This window comes from Bufo bufo, chromosome 4 (genome assembly GCF_905171765.1).
Source record: "Bufo bufo chromosome 4, aBufBuf1.1, whole genome shotgun sequence".
In the NCBI taxonomy this organism is placed as follows: Eukaryota; Metazoa; Chordata; class Amphibia; order Anura; family Bufonidae; genus Bufo; species Bufo bufo.
The window spans coordinates 314,485,409-314,496,335 of record NC_053392.1 but is presented as its reverse complement, the minus strand read 5'-3'; the positions used below and the strand labels follow the sequence as shown (position 1 = coordinate 314,496,335).

The 10,927-nt window shown below is 45.1% G+C and overlaps 1 long non-coding RNA gene across 1 annotated transcript; it reads left to right on the top strand.

Annotated features, from left to right (window-relative positions):
• The first annotated feature begins 349 nt into the window (after positions 1 to 349).
• Positions 350 to 3,666, top strand: LOC120996951. The gene is made up of 3 exons (XR_005777998.1): positions 350 to 491; positions 2,683 to 2,685; positions 3,623 to 3,666. It is a non-coding gene; the product is annotated as an uncharacterized LOC120996951 (long non-coding RNA).
• The last annotated feature ends 7,261 nt before the right edge of the window (positions 3,667 to 10,927 follow it).

Sequence of the window (10,927 nt, the reverse complement as noted above, 5' to 3'; positions counted from 1 at the left end):
TTGATTGAGCACCAAAGTGCTCGGGTGTTCGGGTGCTCAGGTCAAACACCTCGGGATTCTCGAGTACTCTACTGAGCACCCGAGCACAATGGAAGTCAATAGGAAAACCTGAGCATTAAACCAGGCACCCCCTGCTCTGAAGAGGGGAGAGTGTCTGGTTCATAGGAAAAGGTCACAAATTTATGGAAACACCACCGAAATGGTTCGGGAACAGCATGTTGTCAAGAGTAGTACACCACTTTTACAGACTTACAATAATACGCACAAAACCAAAGATAAAATCGATTTTAGAGGAAAAATTCTTTCCTGTATATTTACTTGTATATAAAGTGCAAGTGCTGCCAAAGATTACAAGGAAGAGGCACTCCGATACAACCTGTATATCACATAATGGAGGGCCTCATTCACATTGTGGTACAATTGTTCAGGTAGTGGGACTCCTACACTCACAAGTCCTATGCAGTAAGTGAACGGGCTTTCAAAAATTACAAGTAACCGGCACTCCAATACACCCTTTATTACACATAAAGTGGGGCATCATACACCCTTGAAAAATTATGATTAATGGCTTGCTGGTGACCCTCAAAAACATTAGGAGCAAGGGCCTGCTGGTGACCCTTTAAAACAATACAGGTGAGGGCCTGCTGCTGAGCTGACCATATAAATCATTAGGGGTGAGGGTCTACTACAGAGCTGACTCTCTAAAACATTAGGGGCGAGTGCCTGCTGCTGAGCTGACCATTGAAAAAATTATGGGGAAGTGCCTGAAGCTTAGATAACCATTGAAAAAATTATGAGCGAGGGCCTGCTGGTGAGCTTACCCTGTAAAACATTATGGTTGAGGGCCTGCTGGTGAGCTGACCCTCAAAAATATTATATGCGAGGGCCTGCTGGTGAGCTGACCCTCAAAAACATTATATGCGAGGGCCTGCTGGTGAGCTGACCCTCTAAAACATTATATGCCAGGGCTTGCAGGTGAGCTGACCCTCTAAAACATTATATGCGAGGGCCTGCAGGTGAGCTGACTCTCTAAAAGATTGTAGGTGAGGGCCTGCTGGTGAGCTAACCCTCTAAACATTATATGCAAGGGCCTGCAGGTGAGCTGACTCTCTAAATGATTGTAGGTGAGGGCCTGATGGTGAGCTAACCCTCTAAACATTATATGTGAGGGGCTGCAGGTGAGCTGACCCTCTAAAAAATTGTAGGTGAGGTCCTGCTGGTGAGCTGACCTCAAAAACATTACATAAGAGGGTCTGTAAGTGAGCTGGCCCTCTAATAGATTGTAGGTGAGGGCCTACTGGTGAGCTGACCCTCTAAAACATTATATGCGAGGGCCTGCTGGTGAGCTGACCCTCTACAACATTTGGAGCGAGCACAGACTAATAAGCATGTTGATATGATGGAAGTGGAGGAGGAGGACGACGAGAAAAGGAAGATTGAACCATATACCCTTTTTTTGTGGTGGAAGGGGTGCATGGGAATACAGTGTATTCAGTACATTATAAAAAACACATTTAAAGTGCCTTTATGTTCAGCCGCTTTCCTCTGGTGGAGTAGAGAATTCAGGGGCAATCCAGGCCTTGTTCATTTTTATAAGAGTCAACCTGTCAGCATTTTCAGTTGACAGGTGGATGTGCTTATCAGTTATTATGCTCCCAGCAGCACTAAATACCTGCTCTGACAAAACGCTGGCGGCAGGGCAGGCCAGCACCTCCAAGGCGTAGAGCGCCAATTCGTGCCACGTGTCCAGCTTGGACACCTAGTAGTTGTAAGGCACAGAGCGATCATTGAGGACACTGACACGGTCTGCTACGTACTCCACTATCTTCCAAAATGTTTCCCTCCTTGTGACACTAGGCCGTGCATCAGGTAGAGGGTGCTGGCGGGTGTCATGAAACTGTCCCAGGCTTTGAAGAGTGTTGCCCTGCCTCTGTTGAAACTGCTGTGTGTTAACCTCGTCCCCCCTTCTCAGTTTCCCAAAGAACTATGTACTCTGCCGCTAGCGTTGTCAGCTGGAAATTTTTGGAGCAATTTTTCCACAAGGACCTTCTGGTATTGCACCATTTTGATCGTCCTCTCCACCACAGGAATGAGAGATGAGAAGTTCTCTTTGTAGCGGGGGTCGAGAAGGGTGAACAATCAGTAATCGGTGTTGTCCAAAATGCGTAAAACGTGTGGGTCACGGGAAAGGCAACCTAACATAAAGTCATCCTTGTGTGCCAGAGTCCCAACAGGCAAGACTTCGTTGTCATCAGGAGGATGACTCTCAATCTCCTCATCCTCTTCCTCCTCTTCTGCCCATCCACACTAAACAGATGGAATTAAACTTCCATGGGTACTACCCTCTGTAGCGGAAGCAACCGTCTCCTCCTCCTCTTCCTCCTCCTCATCATCCAAGTTTCGCTGAGAAGACGAAATGAGGGTGGTCTGGCTATCACCCTGTGTAATGTCTTCCCCCATTTCCACCTCTTCCACATGCAAAGCGTCGGCCTTAATTGTGAGCAGCGAGCATTTGAGTAGACACAGAAGTGGGATTGTTACGCTGATAATAGCGTTATCGCCACTCACCATCTGTGTTGATTCCTCAAAGTTTCGTAAAACCTCACAGAGGTCAGACATCCATGCCCACTCCTCGCTTGTGAATAGCGGAAGCTGACTGGAAAGGCGACGACCATGTTGCAGCTGGTATTCCACTATTGCCCTCTGCTGCTCACAAAGCCTGGCCAACATGTGGAACATCAAATTCCAGCGCGTGCTCATGTCGCACAACAGTCGGTGAGCTGGCAATTGTAAGCGATACTGCAGCGTTGACAGACCGGCTGAAGCTGTCGATGACTTGCGGAAATGTGCACACACGTGGCATACCTTCACCAGTAGCTCAGGCAAATTGGGGTAGGTTTTGAGAAACCGCTGAACCACTAAGTTCAAGACGTGTGCTAGGCATGGGATGTGTCTGAGCTTGCCAAGCTCCAAAGCTGCCAACAAGTTACGGCCATTATCAGACACAACCATGCCTGGTTCTAGGTTGAGTGGCGAGAGCCACAGCTCAGTCTGGTCTCTTATCCCCTGCTACAGCTTTGCGGCGGTGTGCTGTTTGTCACCTAAGCAGATCAGCTTAAGCACGGCCTGTTGCCGCTTCCCCACTGCAGTGCTACACTGCTTCCAGCTACCGACTGATGGCTGACTGGTGCTGATGGAATTAGGGCCCGCAATCCGTGGCGTCGGTAGCACCTGTGCCATCTTAGGGTACGACTTGCTCCCGGCCTCCACAACGTTCACCCAGTGTGCCGTCAGGGAAATGTAGCATCCCTGGCCGAAAGCACTTGTCCATGTGTCAGTGGTTAAGTGGACCTTCCCAGTAACTGCGTTTGTCAGGGCACGGGTGATGTTACTGGACACATGCTGGTGTAAGGCGGGCACTGTACACCTTGAAAAATAGTGGCGGCTGGAGACTGCGTAACGAGGGATGGCCGCCGACATCAGGCTGTGGAAGTCCTCAGTGTTCACAATCCTAAATGTCAACATTTCCAGCGCCAGTAAGTTGGAAAGTTGCACATTTAGTGCTATGGTCTGTGGGTGGGTGGCTGGGTATTTGCGCTTGTGTTCAAATGCCTGGGGTAAGGACATTTGTATGCTGCGCTGGGACACGGAAGTGGATGTGGTCGCTGATGGTGCTTGCGAAGGTCCAGGTGCTGGGCGGGAGGCATCGACAGGGGATTGGCCAGCACGTAACACAGGGGAAGAGGAGGCAGTGGTGTGACCAGCAGACACAGATTGTGGACCCAGGCATTCGGCAAGCTTATTACGGTGCTTTGATGCCATGTGGAGGATCATGCTGGTGGTGGTGAGGTTGATAGTGTTCACGCCCCTGGTTTTGTATGACACAGGTTAAAAATTACAATTCTTTTGTCGTCCGCATTTTCCTCAAAAAGGCGCCAGAAATACCTACCCCTTGGCATGGGAGATTTCTGCAAGGGTGTGTTCCGGGGAACAGTTGTGGGCCTGTTTGCTGTGGCCCTCCTTTTCCCTTTTGCTACCCCACTGCCTCTTCCAGCCTGTTGTGATGCTGCGGATCCCTCCCCCTCTGTACTGCTGTCCTCGCTCAGCTTGCCACCTTCCCAGGTTGGGTCAGCGACTTCATCGTCCACCACCTCCTCTTCCACTTCTTCACTGTGCTCATCCTCCTGACTTGTTTACCTAAAAACCTCAGTTATTGACAGCTGTGTCTCATCCTCATCATCAACCTCTTGAGACACTAATAGCTGTTGACTTATTGGCAACGGTATCTCATCATCATCATCCACCTCGTGAAACACTAATTGCTGTTCCCCACCGTCATCTTCTTGTGACTGTGGATGCTCAAGAGTTTTGGAATCAGGGCACAAGATCTCATGTACTTCTTCAAACGGGCTTGTCGAGAGGCCCAAATGAAAGAATGGTGCTGAAAAGAGCTCCTCGGAATATCCGAGTGTGGGATCACTTGTTTGGGAAGACTAGACTGGACTTGGTAGAAAACAGGGTGGTGCTTAACCGACTGGAAGCATTATCTGCTGCAATCCAACCACCTGGTCGCACTGGTCTGACTTCGAGAGCGTTGTCCTGCGCCGCCCTGCAAACTGGGAGATGAAGCTAGGTATCGTGGATGATTGTTTTTCTTGTGCTCTGGCAGTAGGCACAGTTTCAACGTGCCCAGGGCCACGGCCTCTGCGTTCACCATCAGCATAATGGCCACTTCCCTGTCCCTTATTGCTCGCCTTCTTCATACTAGATGTTATATATGCTTAAAAGTATGTCACACATACAGTAGTGTAGGATTTGTAAGTGTATGGGATGTGAAAACGTCACACAGGAGATATACCGCAGATAATGTCGCTAATGTCAGCAGCGGCTAATAAAAAATTACAGGTAATGTTACAGGTATTTGGGATGTGGAAACGTTACACAGTAGAAATACCGCAGATAATGTCGCTGATGTCACAAGCAGCTAATAAAAAATTACAGGGAATGTCACAGATATTTGGGATGTGTAAACGTTACACAGGAGATGTACCCCAGGTAATGTCACTATCAGCAGCGGACACCGTCTACGGAAAAAGTACACTGAATGTCACAAATATTTTTGGGATGCGCACACGTTACACAGAAGATAACGCAGATAATGTCACTGACTAACTATTGCACGGCGTAACTATTGCATGCTATTTAGCGCAGGATGCCCTAAAAATAGATATTGCTGCCACACACAATAGTCCTTAAAAGGACTTTTGGGTCTGTAAAGTTTTAGCAATTTAGCGCAGGTTGCGCTAAAAATATATATTGCTGCTGCCACACACAACAATACTCCTTAACCACTTGCCATCTGGGCCATTTGCCCCCTTCCTGACCAGGCCTAATTTTGCAAAACTGACATATCTCACTTTATGGTAATAACTTTGGAACACCTTTATTTATCCAAGTCATTCAGAGATTGTTTTTTCGTGACACATTGTACTTCATGATAGTCATAAATTTAAGTCAAAATATTTCACCTTTATTTATGAAAAAATCCCAAATTTACCCAAAAATTTGAAAAATTCACAATTTTCTAAATTTAAATTTCTCTGCTTTTAAAACAGAAAGTGATACCTCATAAAATATTTGTTACTTAACATTCCCCATATGTCTACTTTATGTTGGCATCATTTTGGAAATGTCATTTTATTTTTTTAGGACGTTAGAAGGCTTAGAAGTTTAGAAGCAATTCTTCAAATTTTTAAGAAAATTGCCAAAACCCACTTTTTAAGGACCAGTTCAGGTCTGAAGTCACTTAGTGGGGCCAACATAGTGGATACCCCCATAAATGACCTCATTGTAGAAACTACACCCCTCAAAGTATTCAAAACCGATTTTACAAACTTTGTTAACCCTTTAGGCGTTCCACAAGAATTAAAGGAAAATGGAGATCAAATTTTTAAATTTCACTTTTTTGGCAGATTTTCCATTTTAATCAAATTTTTTCTTTAACACATTGATGGTTAACAGCCAAACAAAATTCTATATTTATTACCCAGATTCTGCGGTTTACAGAAACACCCCACATGTGGTCATAAACTGCTGTATGGGCACATGGCAGGGCGCAGAAGAAAAGGAACTCCACATGGTTTTTAGATGCCATGTCCCATTTGAAGCCCCCTGATGCACCCTTACAGTAAAAACTCCCAAGAAGTGACCCCATTTTGGAAACTAGGGGATAAGGTGCCAGTTTTATTAGTACTATTTTTGGGTACATATGATTTTTTGATCATTCATTATAACACTTTATGGGGCAAGGTGACCAAAAAATTGGTTGTTTTAGCAAAGTTTCTATTTATTTATTTTTACAGCGTTCACCTGAAGGGTTCAGTCAAGTGACATTTTTATAGAGCAGATTGTTACGGACGTGGCGATACCTAATATGTATACTTTTTCTCATTTATTAAAGTTTTACACAATAATAGCATTTTTGAAACAAAAAAATTATGTTTTAATGTGTCCATGTTCAAAATTGCTTGTTTTGACACAGTTTTTTATTTTTTTTATTTTTTACGGTGTTCACCCGAGGGGTTAGGTCATGTGATATTTTTATAGAGCTGGTTTTTACGGACGCTGGTTTTTACGGACGCGTCAATACCTAATATGTATACTTTTTTTTATTTGTTTCACTTTAACACAATAATAGCATTTTTGAAACCAAAAAAAACGATGTTTTAGTGTCTCCATGTTCTAAGAGCTATAGTTTTTTTATTTTTTGAGAGATTTTCTTATGTAGGGGCTAATTTTTTGCGGGATGAGGTGACGGTTTTATTGGTACCATTTTGTGGGACATACGCGTTTTTGATCACTTGGTGTTGCACCTTTTGTGATGTAAGGTGACAAAAATTGCTTGTTTTGACACAGTTTTTTTTTTTTTTTTTTTACGGTGTTCACCCGAGGGGTTAGGTCATGTGATATTTTTATAGAGATGGTTTTTACGGACGCAGAAATACCAAATATGTCTATTTTATTTTTTCTATTTTTAAATATTTTTTTTATTCCTTACTTGGGGACTTTTTTTTTTTTTACATGTGAAACTTTTTTTTATTTTATTTTTTCAACCCTTTATTTTATTTTATTTTACACTTTTCATCCCCCATAAGGTAATACAAGACCTCTGGGGGACATTTACTTCACTTTTTCTTTTTTTTTTCACTGTTGATTTCTCCTGTAACTGGGGCTGACATAGTAGCCCCAGTTACAGAAGAAATGCACCCCCAGAGATGCTGTACAGCGCAATACTGTGCTGTACAGCCTCAGTGCAGGGCTGATCGAGGTCTGTGGATGACCTCACACAGCCCCTGCACTCTCCGGTCCCGGCGGTCACATGACCGCCGGGCCGGAACAGGAAGCGCACAGCGCTTCCTGCTCTGCATACACAGCGCTCGGTGAGCGCTGTGTCTGCAGTGATCCAGAAGGCTGGGACACCTGGGAACTGTCCCTGCCTTATCTCTGGGTTGCCCTGCTGTCACTGACAGCGGGCAACCCGATCAGCAGCTGCACGATTAGCGTGCAGCTGCAATTTCTGAAAGGACGTTTTAAAACGTGCTTTCAGAAAGAGAGGTCCACCCATAGGACGTTTATATCCTATGGGCGGACGGGAGGAGGTTAAAAGGACTTTTGGGTGTCTGACAAGTTTTTCAACTTTAAAAAAAAAATCACTCCCTACACTATCTTTCCTTTATTCAGTACAGCTCTCCCTGACTAACATTGAGCCGAACACAAGTCATCGTGTGCTATATAGCACCCAATGACGCGTTCCGGCCAGCCAAATTACTGTAATGGCAGTAACCTACATGGCTATGGCATTACAGTGATGGGCAGTACTTACCTGCACGTATTGGCATGCTCGATCAACACAAGTGGCAAAACAAGTCTATCATTAAAAGGTTAGCAACATTAGAAAACTTCTTTGCATACATATATATATACAGTGCTGCCCATAATTATTCATACCCCTGGCAAATTTTGACTTAAAGTTACTTTTATTCAACCAGCAAGTAATTTTTTGACGGGAAATGACATAGGTGTCTCCCAAAATATAAGAAGACGGTGTACAAGAGGCATTATTGTGGAAAAAAAACATTTCTCAGCTTTTATTTACATTTGAGCAAAAAATACAAGATGTTCCGCACTGTGGAAAATCTCAGAGGACGTGGTCGGAAGCCAAAAGTGACACCTGTGCTGGCCAGGAGGATAGTTAGAGAGGTGAAAAAGAATCCAAGGATCACCACCAAGGCCATCCTGGTGAATCTGGGCTCTGCTGGTGGCAATATTTCAAGGCAGACAATAAAACGGACACTGCACAATGCAGACCAAGCAGGATGCCACTTCTCCAGATAAGGCACCAAAGCTCACTTGGCCTTTGCAAAAGCTCATCTGGACAAAGAAGAAGACTTCTGGTCTTCTGTGTTATGGTCAGATGAAACAAAAATTTAATTGTTTGGTCACAATGATGTTTACTTCATTTGGCGTAAAAAATGAGAAGCCTTCAATCCAAAGAACACCATCCCCACTGTCAAACATGGTGGTGGGAACCTAATGCTTTGTTTTGATTTTTCAGCCAATGGACCAGGCAACCTAATCACAGTAAACAGAACCATGAAAAAAGAGCAATACATGAGGATTCTCAATGACAACATCAGGCAGTCTGCAGAGAAACTTGGCCTTGGGCACCAGTGGACATTTCAGCATGACAATGACCCAAAACACACAGCAAAAGTGGTGAAGAAATGGTTAGCAGACAACATTAACGTTTTGGAGTGGCCCAGCCAGAGTCCAGACTTGAATCCAATTGAGAATCTGTGGAGGGAGTTAAAGATCAGGGTGATGGCAAGAAGACCCTCCAACCTGAAAGATTTGGAGCTCATTGCTAAAGATGAATGGGCAAAAATACCTGTGGAGACCTGCAAAAAGCTGGTCTGCGATTATAGGAAGCGTTTGATTGCTGTAATAGCCAATAAAGGCTTTTCTATTGATTATTGAGAAGGGTATGAATAATTTTGGACTGGACACTTTTTGCTCAAATGTAAATAAAAGCTGAGAAATAATAATAATGCCTCTTGTACATTGTCTTATTATCTTTTGGGAGACACCTATTTAATTTCCCGTCAAAAAATTACTTGCTGGTTGAAAAAAAGTAACTTTAAGTCAAAATTTGCCTGGAGTATGAATAATTATGGGCAGCACTGTATATATATATATATATATATATATATTGTGAGACAGTGACAGGTCTCCCGCAGGTGGGAGGCAAGGAAGGGGTGGATAGTGCGGTCCACACCCCTGTTCCACCACAGGTGAGACAAGCTGGAGGTAATCAGACTGGCATAAGGCACCTCCCAGAGTGTCAGAAAGGGGGGAGTGTGTTACCTGTAGACAGAGGCCTGGAGGATCTGTCTGTGTGGTCTCAGCTGGGCTAGGCTGAGGGACCACGAGGCTAAGTGACAGCCTGGAATTTGGGGGACACAGTGACACCTGCGGTACAAGGGCCACAAGGTCAGAGTCGGGAGGACTGCTGGACAACAATCCCCCAAAGGGACTTGCAGTTGCTACAGCCTGGAGGCTGCTGGGCTAGCTGAGAAAGCTGCATGTTATAACCGTGTCTGAACAGCACTCTATAGGTGAGTCAAGGATTCTCCACTATGTTTAGTTAGAGCCCAGCCGGGCAGGTGTTTGCTTTGTATTATGTTTGTTTTGCTAAGGTGCCAAATAAAAGCGAAGTTTGGACCTTAAACTTGGTGTCTGGCAAAGATATTTGTGTGAATGACCCCCGGAGAAGAGCTAACCCCCTACAATTGGTGTCGGATGAGGGCAGGTGTCCCTGCTGATAAGTAAAAGTGCTGGAAGCCTGCTAGTTTGCAGGAGCAGGGGCTGCTGGAAAACTGCTGGTGTTAATCTGGACATTTTTTTTTTCTGTGGTGCAAACAGTGCAGGACTTTGTAACAAGGGGGCCAGAGACAAAAACTATGGTGTCACTGACCTTTGCGACGGACTATGGCTCTGTGCAATGGGAGCTGTTAAAATGTGAGACACTGGAAGTGGAATTTTTACTGGGCAAGGACTTTCCATTGTTTGGGCAGTTGTGGAGCGGAGTTCCTGATAAAAAGCAAAGATATGCCGTTGCCAAGGGCAACCTTCGGGAAGACAAAGAGATGGAGAGCGGTGCAGGTCTCCTGAGTACATATCTTCTCTGCGACTGTGCACAAGATTCTAAAGGGTGCGGCTGGAATGACCGTCCAGGAAAAGTCTGGATTCAAGGCCAGGGCGTTTCCAGTAGCAACGGTTGCATCACGAAGTCTGCAGGTGATTGTGGTACCAGGAACCAGGGGCAGTTTTCCAAAGTCCGGAAGAAGGATGAGGATCTCGGTAGAGATGTCCCTGGAATGTCCTCGGCTCCCAAGACTGCCAAACCCGTGGCATCAGGGGGTAAGAACGTTTTTGTTGATTGTGTGGCAGACCCCATTACAGTGAGTCGGCGGCAGTTGCTACCTGCTGGGCTGGTATTGGGTAAGACACCCAGTCAAGAAACTGCTACAAAAATATGTGACAATGTGAAAAAAGCAGTGTCTGAACAGGCGGATAAGCCTGCTGTGATTGCTCCCTCGCAGAAATCTACAGAGGAGAAGGTTTCTGTGTTACCTCAGTTGCCCATGACCAAAGCTAGTTTTGGGATGACAAGGATCCGGGATCCCATGCTAGCCCGGGTAAGAGGTAGCACAATATTGAAACCTGAGACTGGTAAAATATTAAAGGTGCTGGACAGTCGTGCGGATAAGGACTATCCGCTGATTTTCACTGAGCGTGAGACTCCAATGAGAACAGGGACTTATGAATTTGATGTTACAGATACGCTCATGCATGAGGGAGTATTGGG